Raw genomic sequence first — 18,305 nt, forward strand, 5'->3', positions numbered from 1 at the left:
AGGGATAGCAAAGAGGAAAAACTACCTTTTCATGAATTTTTACCAATTTTAGCTGCAATTAGACAATGCATAAAATCGCCCAAAACAAATCAGTGTGAAAGCAACACAGCTCCTCAGCCCCCCAAATTAGATGAGCCAACAGATCAGGATCCCCAAAATCACTCCACCTTGGATCTTGCAGACATCAACCAGTTAATAGCGAAAATTAAATCCATCTACCCATCCCTGCCTCCTTACACTCTGGAGGAGATAACAAATAAACCATCATCTCCTCTCAGTTCAGTCGGTAGAGCATGAGACTCTTAATCTCAGGGTTGTGGGTTTGTGCCCCATATTGGGCGCCAATTATTGTACTTAATCGGTCTGGAGGGAGGGTTCCGCTCTCTGCTCCTCCAGGGGAAGGTAGCTTCTTACACTGCAGGTCCCAGGCAAGGCTGCTTCTGGTGCACTCTGCCTAGCCCACAGGAGTTCAGGCTGGGAGGCATGGGAACGAATCCCAGCAGGGTGCTGCCAGGCCTGTGAACTCTGGAGGGCCATGAATCAGCACAGATGCTCAGAGTATAGCCCTGCTGGCCAGGGCCATAAACCCCTGCCTGCCTGTTAGAAAAGTGCAGAGCCTGTGATAAGGCTCTGGGATAAAGCACTCATGGAGGATGAAGGAGTCAGGACCACAAAGGAACTAGGACCGAGGAGAAGGTTTCAATGTGTGTCTTTATTTTCGTGCCTCTCTCCTTTGTCCTGTTCTCTTTTTAAACAGCCTGGGATCCAACCACCATATTCCCATACGTTTGCCTCTAAGATTAGCTATCATTGTTTTTCTAATGCTACGTCTGTGTGTGTGTGTGTGTGTGTGTGTGTGTGTGTGTGCAGGGTAGAGACTTAAGGAGTGGCTGATTTGGCTAGAGTCTATGTCACTCTTTCCTGTGGAGGTGGGGTTTAGGGCTTGCTTAGAGCCTTGTATATTTGCCCCATTGTAGTGCATCCTGGCAAAGTGGATTTGCAACCGGGAGTTCAGCAAATACCTGCCGGGTTGACAGTCACCTGTCCTTGGGGCTTCGACTGAATTCGACCTCTCACATTTCCAACTTTAACCTTTCGGTCTCACAATAGTGCATATTTATACACACAGACATATACACAAATGCACACATACACACAAACATACGCATACAAACACACACACACACACACACACACACACACACACACAGGCTTGGGTGGTAAAGCACATCGATCCAGTTCTTGGGAAGCTGAGTCAGCAGACTCTAGAGTTTGAAACCAGACTAGGCCATGTAGCAAGTTCATGACCAACCTGAATTCCAAAGGAAGACCCTGTTCCCCCAAACCAGGAGGGGACACAGCTCAGGAATGGAGTGCTTGCTAGCAAACACCAGCCTTGGGTTTGATCAAAAGCACTGAAAAAAATGATCATAAATAAAAATAAAATAAAAGTGAAAATAAATAAAAATTCTATTTATTTGGATAGTCTAATAAGCAGGCACAGAGGTAACAGCTTCTCTGCCTTGCAGCAAAAGTAAGAAGTACTATAAATAAGTAAATACCCACTTTTCCAGCAAGACACAGCCAGTTTTGGTCACAATTTGAACATTAGATATATTCTGAGAAATCACAACCCACCAAATTTTAGAAAATTCTATGCCCTGGACAATAGGCTCTCAAACTAGAGACTTATTTTTCTACCTGATGGGCTTTTTTTTTTTTAATTTAATAAGATAAAAGGAGCCAATTCTGGGCTCCAGACACAGTAAGAACAAACTGCCACCTTTACCCAGAATTTACAGTTTCTGGGATGAAATTGCTTGGCTGGTCTCCTTGGCTCCTTGCTTGGTGTGCTTGGGACAGTGAGGCTTCCACAGGGTCTTCTGACCGAAGGCATGGAACTCCAGTAGGTGTCAGGGTGCAGGCTGTGACGACAGCCTCTCTGCACAGATCAGGGCAGAGGACACATGAGTCTGTGGATAGTCTAGCCGGGAAATGTGTGGTGCTAGGCAGGTGCCACATATGCACACCTCGGGCTCAGAAACCTCTTCCTTGGGCTAAGTGGTGAGTAAATACTGGATTTTACTGGTTCAGAGAGGAACTCACCACCTTTCCACACCTGCTGCCTCCTCCTATGGAGAGCTGTCCCCAGCAGACTTTGAGTCATCTTCTTTGGGTTCCCTGGGCTGCCTTTGCTGCGTTCTTGTAACACCATACACACTGTTCCTGCAGCTAGGACAGCAGTCTGCTGTCTGATACTGCTGGGAACAGATTTGAGATGAGCAAACAGGCTTAGGATCACGATTGTTCAGCTCTCGAGATGAAAAATTTCGGTTACACAACGACTTAAAGGCCCACAGTTAGGAACCAGCGTGATCCAGTCAATCCATCATGGAAATGTACTTTTTACATAGGAAGGTCTTCACTGCTTCCTTCCAGGGCTAACTGTCAGAACAGGGAAGCCCACACTCATCAGTCACTCAGGTTTTCAGAGGGGGTGGCTAGCTGGCGAAGACAAGGTTTTATTTAAGAAATAAAGCAAAATTCATTTCTGGAAAACTAGGTAATGAATTTGGAAGGACAACCTTAAACACCTTGATATTTACCTTTGGAAACTTTCATACATCTCCATGCAGATCCACGTGTTCGTAAGTAGTGAATATTATCAGAACTGGGGTCGGGTGGGGTATCAGCTGCTGTCTTGAACAGATCTGTGCTGTAACACATTTCTTTTTCCTTTTCAATAGCTACAAAACACTTGGACAGTACTTACAATATGCTAGCTACTATTAGTAATGTTTTAAATATATTGTTTCATTTGTTTTTTGAGATGATTTTTGCGGCTGATAGAATCTAGCAGGAAGGTTGAGTTCTGAAGTCATAATACTGTTAAGAGGCAAAGCACGGTTTCCAAGTCAGGCAGTCTGGGCTCAGGGTCCATGCTATTAACGTCAAGGCTGCAGTGTAATGGCATTCTGTACATCTTTGCAATCTACATAATTAATCTCTCATTTAAAAATAATTAGATTGCTTTCACATTATTGCAAAGAGCTGAAATGAAATTCATGTTGTAACTATTTGAATATATTATAAATTATTCCTACTTGTAGAGTTGAATATGCTTGACCAACAAGCACTCATATTTAGAGAGTTTTGAAAATTCAATTCCAGGGAATCCAACACTCTCTTCTGGCTTTTGAAGGTGCCTTGTGTGCGCGTGCGCATGAGCATGCGCACGCACACACACACAAACATGCATAAAATAAATCATATAAAAACATTAGAATACAGAATCTCAGTTTTCAAATGTAAACTTACACATTGCCAGTGTGATATTTAATATTTAGTCAGGGGAGAGATGAGCTTTGTTCCAGGCTTCCTAATAATCTTTTCCCGGCGAAGGGAACATTCTCACTGGTGGTATTTGCATAGCATTTGGAAGAAGTCCTGGCATACAGAGAACTGCCTAAAGCATTTGCTCAACAAGCTCTTTCCCTCGCTCTGGTACTCCTCCCTTCAGGCTGGCTTTGTGAGCTGGCGGTAGTGGCACACACGCCTTTAATGTCAGTTTTTAAATGTACACTCAGAGATTGCCAGTGTGGTATTTTATATTTAGTTAGGGGAGAGATAAGCTTTGCCCCAGCTTCCTAATGATCTCAAACATTCATCCTGAATTTGGGGCCACATAATGGAACATCCTGTAATAAAAAGTTAAAACTGACAGAAATTAATCATGGTTAATTGTTTCTTCCCTGGTTGGTTGTCATCTTGGGTGGACTCAGATTTTATATCTACACCAACAAAAGTCTCAGTGGACAGACTGAAGAACTGGGTTCCTGTTTATCGCCTAGTGTTTTCCCCCTTGGTTCTGCAAAGACATCCTTCCATTCTCCACTCTGTTTAAAGCTCCCATTCTTTCTTCTGGTTTCCAGTCTTTGGAATGTGCTATAGGAGAGGCATCCTGTAACATCACCCAAGGACCAAAGGGATGCTTCAATTCCCCACACCATGCCAGTTTTCCTCCTGCTGCTGGAACCCAGAAACATTGAAAACCTAGTCACATGGCAAGTGCTATCTCTGCAAGGCAAGTCTCTTCCACAAACACATAATTTTACTTATGCCTTAATTGGAAACGTGGACTGTCGAATTGATGAGACTTAGGATCACTGTGGATACAAATCTCTGAGTATGTCTAAGAGAGATTATCTAGATTAAATTGAGGTAGGAAGACCTACCCTCAACAGTGGTGGTACCACAGTAGGCTGAGATCCCTGGTTGAAAGCAGGTGGGGGAGAGTGCCAGCATCCATCTTTCTTTGCTTCCTGACTGTGCACACAGTATGACCATCACCTCCCACTCTGGCCTCCATGTGTCTGTCCCCCTCACCAGGCAGTGTCTCCCAGGCCCTCACGTCAACAAATCTCTCCTCCCGTAGGTTGCATTTGTCAGCTGTTTTATCACACTGAGCTGATTCTTCAGGGGAGCAGGAGATGTAGACCCCAGAGTGAGGATGTCATACACAGACCATCTCTCTGCACACCTTCACCCATTCTGAGTGGGACAAACACGAGGCCTGTGACACACACAAGTCCCTCCTGGCCATGTCATGATGCCACTACTTTGTATGGAGAGCATGTGGGTATGGTGGTTCATTCCTGTCTTCGACTATGAGTTTGAGACATTTGTTTCTTTTGTATCGATGGCAAAACACAGGAATTTCTCTGATAACCCTAGCATTGCATTTAAAAAGCTCAAACACGGAGGCATTCATCCTCAATGTAGCTCTCCTTCTTAATATTATTTCACAAACAAATTAAAACACAATCATATTCTTATGGCTGACAAAGTTTGGGGTACCCCAGCTAGTGTCACATTAGATTTAGATTTTGCCTTACCAGGACCAATAGCTTTGCAAGGATCCACCCAGTATTCACAGGCCGATTTCTGTCTATAATAACATGAATAGGGACGATTAGTATTACCTACGAAAATGGATTTAACTGCATCTGGCTTTTTTCATCCTCTGCTCAATATCTTTATCAGCCTGTTTCTGTACAAGTGAACTGAAGCTCTATCCTGGTGAAAATAGGAATGGTTTCCATGACAACAGTTTGTTCCTCAGTGATGTAGAATCTAAGGTCTGATTCCCACAGAAATACATCTTGTCACAGGACCTGGCTGGTCTTGTAAGTGACTAAATTACTGTGTGATGATTTCCTCAGAAGAGCCTGCAACGGGGTGCACCAGCAGGGGCAGGTAGCACGAGGTGACTCTGGACCTACGGCTGATGTTGCACAGAGAAGGAGGCCTGTGTTGGCTAAGCAGGACTTGTGCTTCTCTCTTCTAGGACCTGGATGAGAACCTGGCCCTCTCTGCAATAGCAGCAATGGCTCAATCCACACCAGAGAGAAGGTGTTTGACCTAAGGACATGCCACGTATAACCCGCCTTTCCTCCTTTTTCCTGGAAAAAAAAAAGTAGTTTCCAGAGCTATTCTCAATGTGGCCAGGAGGCAAGAATTTCTATCTGCTGCACCACCAAAGTTATAAGTTACTACTGAGAACTTGCTCCATTTCTCCTACTTAGAAACCTCGTGACTTTACTGTATTACTTTAAAAAATGTATCAAAACATCTCAAAATTTTAATTGAATAAAGTCACACATGATATGTGTTTTAAATAGAATTTCATAGATACACTTGCCAACTACACTCATATAAATGAATGATTTTTAAATGTGAACACACACATATATGTTAAAAAGCTCTCAATCTAGTAGACTATAATTCACCAAATGAATTCCATGTGGCCTCAAATCCCAGAGGACACTGAAGTTCTGGATCTCTTCTGAATAGTGGCCTTCCCTGCTGAAGCAGCAGGCTCCCCAAAGACATGATGTTGTGAGCACAGGTTTGAGGAGGGGATGCACTCACAGCTTCCTCTGCAGAGGCCTGACAGGCTATACCCCCAGTGTGCTGGTCCATGTACTAGAAGAATGGTTTTAAAAGCCACTGTGCAGTTCCCTCAGTACCTAAGCCTGTGCTGTCCCCACCCAGTAGAAGATAGTGGCTGCCCTGGTGATAAGTTCTGGCCTCTCCACATGGCATCTTGCCCTGGTCCTCTTAACCCATCCCTTGGGGCATCTCTACTTCTCCATCAAAAACCCATCATTCTTCCACAGAAATTTGTTCACATTAAATTTTTATCCAAACCAAATATTTCCCTTTTTAAATTTTCATTTCTGAGTCAATTGAGACCATAGTTCAAAAGACTTCCATGTGCGGAAACAATGTTGGTGAGGAAAGGAGGGAGTTTTGAAGCCACTTGAATGTCACTATGGGTTAAGAGGCAAACCTGATTCTGTCTTATAGGATGAAGCCTTTTTTTCTCCACTGAGCATCTTCCTCTCTGGGGCCATTGGCAGCCTGGTCCAACCAGAAACGGTAGAGGAACTGATGACCCCATGCGGTGCACCTTCCCCAGGACACTGAGCGTGACCCGCTTTGTTGCTGCTGGCTACTCCCCATATTCAGACCTGCTTCCAGCATTTTATGTATGAACTATGAACATGGGGTTGGCCTTCTCACCTCCTGCCTTGAACCTTGGCTTCTCTCCAATCCAGGTGTGTGTGTGTGTGTGTGTGTGCATGAGAATGTATGTATGTGCTCACATACCCTGCAATCCACCATTCCAGGCTTAAAACATTAAAGGTATGCATCACTTACTGGTAGAACCCTTGCCTAGATGTTCCAGGCCCTGGTTTTAATCTCTTGAGCTGCAAAGCTAAACATAATAGGACATTGCCTAAGCCTGTTCACAACACTGCTCACAACACTGCTCACAACAGTGCTTACAACACTGCTCACAACAGAGCTTAAACGCAGCCCTGACGCATCTTTTGCATCTGCTGTCATCCTAGAAGGCTAGGTAGTCAACACAAAACAAATAAGAGCCACAAAGAAACCCAAACCTGCAACAAGAAAAACAAAACCAAACACACAGCTTTCATTTTAAAGGGAGCAAGAGATGATTTATTCTGTAGCCATTTTGAGTAACTATGGTCCAGGGACACAGATTTAGGTTATCCCAAATTTCATGTTACACGGAAGTAGTTCCATGAAGTTGTATAGTTTTGCAGAACAAAGAAAGTGATAAATGGGGGCAAGTTTAAAAAATGCATTGCTGAGTATGTAAGACAGCACTGCAGCAGGTTGGGGGACAGTCTTCCATAGGTGGAAGATTCAATCTGATGAGACAGCCTTGGGGCTGGCGGAAAGCAGTGGGTCTGCTGGATCAATAGATTCCAAATGTGTTTATCTATTAGCGACAGGATGTCAGTTCTGACACAGAGGGACAAGGAATGGCTATTGGAAGGGTGCTGCACTAGCCCAGAATAAGGTGGACGTTGGACCTGCGACATTCCAACTCTGTAGCACTGTTGTTGTACTCTGTCAGTCTCTACAGACACAGCGCTTTCCCATTCGCTCTCCCTTGGGGCCTGATGCTGAAGAGCCAGCGGAGAAAGGAGAGGTTGGCACAGAGGCTTCATGGGAAACTTGCTGAGGGCGGGGGAATACTATACTGGGTACGTGTGAGTACATGTGTGCACACACGCGCATGTGAGTGTTTAGACCTGAGAGTCTGCAAGTCATTTTTATCGAATCACCGAAGAGCAAGAAGTGAACTGGGGTTAAGGCCATCCTCCAGGCTCTGGGGGACGCTTGTGACTCTCAGCTTTTTTTCTCTTGCTCTCCTCCACACCACACCCACCTTTCCTGCTTGCCCATGCAGCTACCCTGTGGCCTGCAAGCTTGCAAGATAACATGCAGGGACACTGTAGAGACTGCAAACAGTTCCACTCACAGCGGCATAAAGCAGCTCCTTGTGAGTCCATCTATCTGCACGCTCTTTCTCTTCCCCAATCTTTTCACCCAGTCGTTTGTACCTTTTAGTGCTTTCAATTCTCTGAACCCTACCCAACGCAGGACAAGACGGCGTGAACGGCTCCAGTAGATGGCCCCACACCCAGGAGTATGTGGGTAGTGCAAATCAGACGTGATGGGTTATTTAAAAAATAAAAATAAAAGAAGACATGATGTTGGTGGGAGGCAGAAAGGTGGAGGTGGATCTGGAAAGAGTTAAGGGAAGTATGATAAATATGATAAGAATACACTGAATGAGAGTCTCAAGGAATTAATAAGAATATATGTACTTTTTAAAGGGGCCATGGAAATCATCTAATTCTAGAATAAGCAAATTAAGTCTTTTTTTATGGCAAAGAACACCAGGTTTATAAATAATCAAAGTGCCACCAAGATGCCACTTCATACCCAGTAGGATGAAGACCATAAAGGGGACAGACAGGAAGAGGTGTCTGTAATAAGATGCAATTAGAATGCTTGATCCTTGCTGGCGAGTGTGTAAAATGGCTCAGCTCTACAGAAAAGGGAGTGGTGTTTGTTACTCAGAGAACCAGAGCTACACAGCAACTCAGCAAACCATTCCTAAGTTTCCCAGGGGAAGTAAAAACACATATCTGCACAAAGGTTTTTAAGGCAATCCAAATGGCCAGCACGTAAAGACTGACTCTGTAGAGTGGAATGCTTTACAATCAAGAAGGAGGAGGTGCCTTGCATACAGTGACACGGGGGACCCTTAGGAGCATGCCAGGTGGACAAAGAAAGATGAAGCAAATCAAATGTCCAGGATGAGAAAAGGAAATGAGCTGTCAGTGGCAGGAGAGAGGGAAGCAGAGAATGACTGTGGATGAGGGCTAGCTTTCTCTCCAGGGCAACTGAACAGCTCCTCATTTAGATGCCGTGCTGTTCATCCAGCACAGTGACTACTCTAAAACCTGCTAAGAGAGTGACCCTTTTTTGGTAAGTGAATCATTTCTCTGTAAAGCCACTACAAAAAAATGATGTCTCCCTGGTAAATGTAATAAGCTCAGATACAGAAAACCTAAATGAGACTGAACACGTGGGAGGCTCCACTTTCCACATGAACTGGTGAAGTCACGAAGCCATGAAGTCATTACTGCAAATAGAGTTCTGTTCACTTAGAATGAAAACTGCAGTTCCTGGAAACTGTTGTGAGCTCAACATGGGATAAACACAACCAAGCCAACTATCATGCGTTCATACAAAGACGTTAATGAATCTAACACAGTTTCCTTGTGGAAGAAAGAAAGCAGGTTTAGCTAGATGAGTGCTTTTGTCAATGGGCTAGGCTGGTCAGCAACCTCCAAGGATCTATCTGTCTCTGCCACATAATGCTGGGGTTATAGGCACACACCACCGTGCCTGGCTTTAACATAGAACAACGAGGATTTGATTCAGGTTCCCATGTTTGTACAAGAAGTACTTGTACCTATAGAGCCAAAGGTAAGTTTCAAAATAACAAGACCTACAAAAAGCAAAGCATTGTAATAAAATTTTAGAAATGGGAGCATTTAGTGGCTGCCAGGGCCAGGGGTAGGATGGAGGAAGGTGGAACAAGTTGATTATGGGGTAGAAAAGGGGGCAATAGAAAGAATACTTGTGAATTTGGAGTATTTATTATCTTGATGGTTTCAGCTACACAAACTTATACAGGTGATAAAATTGTATTCAATAACATACACAGGATACATGTAAAATTGGGAAATCTGATTAAAATTAGTATAATTTACCAATTTCTATATTTACTGGTACTGTGAGCCTCTGCTATTGTTTTGCCAAATGTTACCAGTGGGGAAAATTAAGAAAACCATCGAGGACTCTCTGTGTATTATTTCTTACAAATTCATATGAATTCAAAATGAATATCACTCCAATTTAAAAATAGAGTGGGCTGGCAAGATTGCTCAATGCATAAGGGTACCTGATGACCTGAGTAGTTTGATCCCCAGGACCAACAGAGTGGAGAGAGTCAGCTTTAAACACACACACACACACACACACACACACACACAGAGAGAGAGAGAGGGGGTGTGGGGGAAAAGCCTAGTGCATAATCTTGGGTTTTTGGTTTGTAATAGAACCTTTTACTCTTACAGAAGACCTGAAAGACCTGGGACGCTTTGTATTGATACGGAGATAGGCAGGTAGATCAATGGAATAGAACTTAGGACCCAGAAATGAACCTACACACCTATGGTCACTTGATCTTTGACAAAGGAGCTAAAAAAACATTCAATAGAAAAAGGACAGATTGGCAGTCAGTATGCAGAAGAATGAAAATAGACCCTTTCTTATCTCCTTGTACAAAGCTCAGGTTCAAGTGGATCAAAGATCTCCACAAAAAACCAGGTACAATGAAACTATTAGAAGAGAAATTGGGGAAGAGCTTAGAACACATAGGCACAGGGGAAATTTTCCTGAACAGATCACCAATGGCTTATGCTCTAAGAGCAAGAATTGACAAATGGGACCTCAAGAAATTGCAAAGCTTCTGTAAGGCTATGGGCACTTTCAAGAAGACAAAAAGGCAGCCAACAGATTGGAAAAGGATCTTTATCAATCCTACATCTGATAAAGGGCTGATATCCAATATATACAGAGAACTCAAGAAATTAGACTCCAGAGAATCAAACAATCCTATTAAAAATGGGGTTCAGAGCTAAACAAATAATTCTCAACTGAGGAATATCAAATGGCGAGAAGCATCTAATGAAGTGCTCAACATCCTAGTCATCAGGGAAATGAAAATCAAAACAACCTGAGATTCCACCTCACACCAGTCAGAATGGCTAAGATCAAAAAATCAGGTGACAGCAGATGCTGGTGGGGATGTGGAGAAAGAGGAATACTCTTCTACTGTTGGTGAGGTTGTAAGTTGGTACAACCACCCTGGAAATCAGTCCGGTGGTTTCTCAGAAAATTGGATATAGTACTACCTAAAGACCCAGCTTTCCACTCCTGGGCATATCAAAGTTGCTCTAACACATAACAAGGAAACATATTCCACCACGTTCATAACAGCCTTATTTATAATAACCAGAGGCTGGAAAGTACCTAGATGTCCTTCAACAGAAGAATGGATACAGAAAGTTTGGTACATTTACACAATGGAGTACTGCTCAGCTATTAGAAATAATTACTTTATGAAATTCCTAGGCAAATGGATGGAACTACAGAGTATAATCCTGAGTGAGGTAACCAGTCACAAAAGAACACACATGGTATGCACTCACTGATACGTGGATACTAGCCCCAGAAAGCTCTGGATACCCAAGAAACAATTCATTGACCTTATGAAGCCTAAAAAGCAGAAAGGCCAAAATGTGGATGCCTCAGTCCTTCTTAGAAGGGAGAACAAAACAATCATGGGAGGAAATGCGATGTTAAATAGAGGAACAGGGATTGAAGAAAAGATCATTCAGAGGCTGCCTCACCCGGGGATCTACCCCATATGCAGCCACCAAACCCAAGCACTATTGCTGATGCCAAGAAGTACTTACTGGCAGGAACCAGATAAAGATGCCTCCTCAGGGGCTCTGCCGGAGTCATATAGATGCATCTGAACATGCTTGAAGCTAACCAGTGGACTGAACATGGGGACTCAATGAAGGAGCTAGAGAAAAGACTGATGGAGCTGAAAGAGGTTGTAAGCTCATGGGAAGAACAACATTATCAACCAACCAAACCCTCTGCAACTCCTCTGCAATGGACTAAAACACCAACCACTGAGTACACATTGAGAGACCTATGGCACCAGTTATATATATGTAGCTAAAGATAGCAGTGTCTGACATCAATGTAATGCCTTGGTCCAGGGAGGGCATGTTTTTCCAGTGAAGTGTAATGTCAAGGCAATGGGGTGGAGAGGGTGATTAGGAGGGAGTGCACCTTCATGAAGACAAGTGGAGGGAGAGAGGGGATGGGAACGGGATAGGGAAAGGGGATAACATTTCAAATGTAAATACAGAGAGTATCTAACAAAAAACAAAACAAAACAAAGAACAATTACATTGAGGGTCAAAGAAAAGAAGTGCAGGTGTAGGTGCCTGGAATAGAACCCTGGCTCTCTGACGTAATGTAATTCTGGCCATGAAAAACTTTGGTTTCTTCCTTAGAAAGCTGGGTTAATGCAAATGCCCATAGCATGGAATCTTGGGAATGAACTAGTTCAACATCCATGCAATGTTTGTGATTGCACTTCAAAGCACACTGAGCATCCAGCATAGTGTTGGGTTTTACACTGTGAAACTTGAAGACAGTAACACTACAATAGGTTAAGTATCAGCAGGGAGAGATTGCCGAAAGGCATGGAACAATAGGTGGTCTCAGACATAGATGGTGTCATTGCTCTGTCCCTGACTGGTACTGCCTGTGGGCCAGCATTTAACATGAAGGTGCTAGTGGACTTGAGGCTCTGGGCTACTTAGCCTCTTTCCAGAGTCCCCTGTCCCCTTTCACTGATTCTGTCCTGGCTTGCCCCAGGTAAGAGGTGGTCATGCCCCCAACAGTCCCTGCCTCTGCTGCCACACACGCCTGTTCATTTTGTCTCTCACCTGGGGGATGATGGAAGGTATGCTGAGCAGTGGCTGATGCAGAGGGAGGGACACAGCTCACAGCTCAGGAACTCATTCTGTGGATGTGTGAAGTCACTGTCCCAACAAGGGCACCACAGAAAGATACCTGGCTGTCTGTGTTTCATGGCACACCCAGCACCAGCCAAGAGGTCAGGCCTTGAAGTACAGAGAGAATCAGGATGGGGTATGACTCAGGGTCATGAGGCCTCATTTATCCATATCTGATAAGAAAACACCAACACTGACAGAGAAGCTGGGTCACTTATATTTTTATATTGTTTTGGCAAGGGAAAATATGCAAATAAAGGCAAAACTTTCAGTTGGGGGGTATATGGCTTTTAGCATAATTTTCCACTCTATTCACCATGAAAGAAAATTTATTTTGAATATTTCTATATATGCATACATATGGCATATATGTAGTGATGAGAATTGATACATATATGGAATAAATATGAATGAGATATATATATATATATATATATATATACATATATATATATATATATATATATATATATATATATATATATATATATATATATATATACATATCCATGACATATATACATATGGTAAGAATTCCTGCAAAGAAGCTATGTCCACAAGGCTGATGGATTCAAACACCAGTGACTGTTGACAGTTTGGAATAGTGCAGTTCCCAGGACTAATTACAATTTTTCCTGGGCTACCTTTAGCTCACCTAAGGAGCCATTTCTTGCCCTTGGGTCAGACATAGCATTCTGATAAAAAGATAAAATCTGTTGGAATGTATTAACTTAGAAGACCCTGCTCTAATCCAAGGGCAAAGGATGCTTAGACCCATCTGGGGCCTGTCTGCCTGGCTGTCACTTGCCTCTCTAATGTTCCCACCAATGTATTTTGTAAAGGCCCTGACACGATCTGGTTCTAGGTCTATAAAAGCTCCAGAAAACACAGAGATTGGGGTAACCCAAATCTGTGTTCCTGGGCCATCAACACTTGTATTTGGGTCCAGAATAAACTACCTTTTATTCCCTTTGAGCTGAGAGTTGCGTCTTTGCATTACATTTATTCCAACTGAAGAATCTACTCCACAGACCGTGTGTGTGTGTGTGTGTGTGTGTGTGTATGTGTGTGTGTGTGTTAGCCATATGATCCCCTCCAGACACCACAGACATTACTTCCCTCTGACTGACATATCTTGCTCCAGAATGCCATTTCCTAAATTGCACTTACCCTTGTTAAAGTCAGGAAAATGAAAACTCAGCTGTACCAAATTACACTCACCAACTGTTCTACAAAGCATAGGCTTTGGAGTTCAGTGATTTTCTAGAAGCTTAGGGAGAAACCACTGTGCTTTGGAACGCTCTCTGCCTTTTGAATATTACATGTCCATGAAGTTCAAGGCACACTTCGTGCAAAGACCAGCCCTGGGGACTCACCTACCGGGTCTCACAGACTATTTACCTTGAATGTTGAGTCCTTTGATGAGGGGTTACCATGTTAGCACACCCCTGTTTCAGACAGCCTTGCTGATTTTTCACTTTGGCCTGAGTGCTTGAGGAATTTGAAAGCAAATGACTGGATCCAGAAGCTACAAATTAATACTTACCCTATCCCAGCATGGCACGTCCAAGAGCACAGCTTGCATAAATACCACCATAGGCTTCTCATGTTCATTTATTCAGACTGAGGTCACACCAGGGCTCACAGTGAGGGTGTCTAAGCAGTGGGCACCTGGCTTAGTGTGGCCCTGCTTTCCTGGTCTCCCCATGTGTTTATTCCAATGCTTGGGCAACTTAGAAATGCCCGCAGAAAGATTGATTGCCATTTCTTGTTCGCTTATTAAACTCAAGAATGATATGATATTAACACAGATATTTCAGTTGTCATTTATAATAAAAGGGGTCTGTCTGGAAGAGGTTATGAGTGAACAGTCCTCATCAGGAGCCTGGGGTATGGCCTGAGTAAACAGAGTTACAAAGATCTGACTGCAGGAAACCTGCCCGATGGATGATTGTACATTCTGAAGATGCTCACATCCATGTGTTAATCCTTTTCTAAATGTTCTTGCAATAATATGGCCCACCATCACGAGGGAATCTGTGTTCCCATTCCTTGATTCTGTTCCAACTCAACAGACGGGACAGAAATGATTGATCTTACATGTCTTCTGAGCTTGCTTACAAATCTGTCCTGGAAGCTACATATTATGGTGTATTAGAAACTGCAGTCCTGATATGAGGGATGGAGAAGTTAGTCATGCCTTGTGGGTGAGGCACCCGGTCGGCCATGCTGCGTCCCAGTGAAGCCTTGTTAATCCAAGAAAGGGACTTTCCACTGAAGCTCTTTTGGGATTGGCTTCTGCTACACAGAAGCTTAGCTTGTTTCTATTCCATCAAGTTCTTTCTTACAATAAAACTCCTTCTAAAAACTTGCTTTTCTGTTCATAAAATTCATTCTTCAGGTTTTCGAGGTGATGGACCTGGGCTTTGGTAGCTGTTGGTTGCTGGAACTCATCCCGTGATGCTCTCCTAAGACAAGAAAGCCTCTGCAGTGCTCAGTGCGCCCTGCTTTCTCCCCTGATACCAAAAGACCTGTGTTGCTCTTAGTCAAAACTATGGCATTGGAGATAAGTTATGTAGAGGAATTTGGGCTGAGTTCAGCAAGAGCTAGCAGGCCTTACCTGAACTTCCTCCACTGCACACTGAAGGTGGGGGAACTTTACTACAAAAGCTCCCTAGAAGGCAAGCATTTACATAACTCACAATTGTGGGTGTAATTAGTAGAGGAGCATAATACAAATAGCTCAATTTTCCTAAGCCACCATTGTTAATGAGCTATAAATACAGGCTTACTAAAGAAAAGGATGGAATAGGCAAGCCATCACATTCAAGGTCTTTGACAAAACAGTTGCAAGGATCCAGCTACCGAATTCCATTAAAACTCTGACCTGGCATGGTGTTACATTCATTCTCTCAACGTGTATTTTTTTTCCCCAAAATCACCAGTATGGTTTTAAAGAAAGACAGATGTTTATCTATAAACATTGTAAAGCAAATTAACTGACTCCTTAATTCTAGAAGAAGTCCCTGATGATGGCATGATCCAAGGTCTGTGCCTATAATTAGGACCTAACTTTCAGAGTTAATAACATGTGTTTAAAACCTATTCTATTTTGACTGCTTGCCTGCTAGAATTTCTCTTCTCCTGGGAATTAAATCTGATGATCAACAGCTCTAGCCCTTGGAGTTATTTCTGGTTACTGTTGCCATTAGCAACGTGAAATTTATCTTTAATCCCTATGGATTTGGTTTTGAGAAGGAAGGAGGAAGTGGCTCTTAAGGCCTGAAGCTGTGTATCTGTCTAGCCTATCCATCACTCAGCAATTAGTCCTCGATTTCAAAGTAAGAACTTGGGTTTGGCATAGCAGCCACCCAGACACAGAATGTCCATTTTGGGGGCTGCCACAATGCGCTCTGACTCCCTCACCAGCTCATCTCTAGTCAGACCCAGTTTTTACTCCACGTGTGGACAAAATTACCTAGGACTCACTAAGAGTTGAGAGTTGGAGGTTAGTAGCCATATGATTTCAGTCATAGGATCTCATGGCTGACTGTCCACAATGAAAATCACGAAGAATGTTGACAGATGCTTTGCAGGGAGCACTTGAAACATTATTTATGTGTATATGCACATCCTTATTGTATGCATATATATGCATTCACATATATGGAAACCACAGAGACTAGGAGGGGGTGTTGGACCCCCTTGGAACTAGAGCTCCAGGTGGTTGTGAGCTGTCTGACATGTGTACTGGGAACTTAACAGAGGTCTTCTTGAAGAATAGCAAGTGCTTTTAACCATTGAGCCTTCTCTTCAGCCCTGACACAAAGCATTTTATTCATATTTATGAGCTATCTTATTAATAACAATAGAATAGCTTTATTTTGGACTCTCCTAGTACTTCTTGGAGCCTCAAGAGTCTTGAAATAAGTTCGAATTTACTACCCATCCCCCAACTCACCCCAGGGCCTAAGGAAGGCCCTTGGTCTTCCCCTGGTTCTCCCATCCATCATTTCATGGTTCATATGGAGAGGTTTTGAGAATCTCACCGTGAGGCCACTTGTCATTTCCATCAATGTGATGCCCGAGTTAAGTGATAGACTCTAAGGGCCAACCGTCACACATACAGTCCACTCTTGGCTTCAGGCCCACCCTCTGACCCACAGATGTTTCCTTTAGAGTTTTCTGGTAGTTGGGTCTCTGGAGGATGGGGAAGCTTTATGCAGTGCACACCGACCATTGGGGATGCTGCCGTTCAAACACAGAAAGGTTCATTTAACACTCCCTAAGAATCTCTCAGATATGCAAGTCCAATGGAAAATGATCACAGCAGCTATTCATGATGAGAAATTATTATCAGAAGGTTGAGATTGGCTGTAGAATGTAAAAACGATGCTTCGCTCAGTCAGTTAGTGGCTGTGCAAGAACAGGGCTCTGAGTTTGATTCCCCAGCTCCCAGCTCTTAGGAGGTGATCCCCCAGATTGACCTCCGGCCTTCATATATACATGACCCATAAAAACAAGCCACTCTCCAAAATGCACACATGCACAAACCCTAAAAGAAATACAAGCTAGAGTGAATTTATAAGGAATTAATTGCCTTAAAAGTCTTTTACGTTGTATATCATTTAACCAGCTAACTTCTCTCAAGAGTGTCCATCTGAGGTTTCAAAATTGATGGCTTTAAAATTTAGTAATTGAAGTCCAGGTACATTTTCACATCTTAAAAGAATGACTTATGATTGGAAGAAAAAAAACAGATTACTCTTTATGTGTGCTCGTTTGACTTATTACTCTGAAGTTACTGTCTCACTAAATTTAAGAGCCCTGAGTTACAAGATTCAATCTTACTTTATGTTCCAATGAGAAAGAACGTTGCCAATAAACTATGAAACAGCATGTTAGCACATTGATTGTAAAGCATATATTTTTTAAAGATTTATTATTTTTAGTTTTGTGTGTGTGTGTGTGTGTGTGTGTTGGGTTATACACTTGAGTGCAGATTCTTTGGAGTTCAGAAAGGAATGTCAGTCATGTGTTCTGAAGTGGGAAATACAGGCAGTTGTGAGACATCTGATGGGTACTGGGAACCCAAGTCTAGTCCTCTGCAAGAGCAATACCTGCTCTTAACCGCTGAGCCATCTCTCCAGCCCCTGTCGAACACATTTTGATGGGTGAGATTATACAATAGGAAAAATGTGTAGTAGGTGGAATAATGATCCCCAAACATGTCTGTATCCTAATTCACAGAGTCTGTGCATCTGTTAGGTTATCAGGCAAAAGGGAATTAAAGTTATGGGTGAGGTTAAGTTTCCTAATAAGCAATTAGGGAGATCACATGGATGTCATCCAGAATGTTCACAAGGGCCGTGGAAGGAGGCAGGAGAAGCCTGAAAGGAACTTGCTCTGGCTTTGAAGACTGAGGGAGTAATAGGACAAGCAATAGGAGGGCATCTAGAAGCTGGGCTGGGAGAAAGTAGGCTGTGTCCTGGAATCTCCAAAAGGGAGGGCAACCCTGCAGACCTGGATGTTAGCCTTCTGCCCCACAGGATGGCAAAAGAATAAATCTGTGTCTATTCACCCACTCCTTATAGGATCAATGCCAACAAGGAAGCCGAGACAAGGTGACCCCTGGAATCCATACATACGATGACCACAAATTTGAAGTTACGATATTTATATTTCATTTAATATTTAAATTCATGAACTTTACTCAATTCTTATTCACTAAGTATCCATGAGAAG

General features: G+C 43.1%; 1 protein-coding gene across 32 annotated transcripts in view; it reads right to left on the reverse strand.

The window, feature by feature from the left end:
- TRIM9 (tripartite motif containing 9) overlaps positions 1-18,305 on the reverse strand; it is a gene marked incomplete at both ends in the record, with an annotated part of 98,096 nt that overhangs the window by 49,156 nt on the left and 30,635 nt on the right. The gene's annotated exons all lie outside the window — the stretch shown is intronic.

The sequence above is a fragment of the Micromys minutus genome, assembly GCF_963924665.1.
Source record: "Micromys minutus genome assembly, chromosome: 1".
NCBI lineage: Eukaryota > Metazoa > Chordata > Mammalia > Rodentia > Muridae > Micromys > Micromys minutus.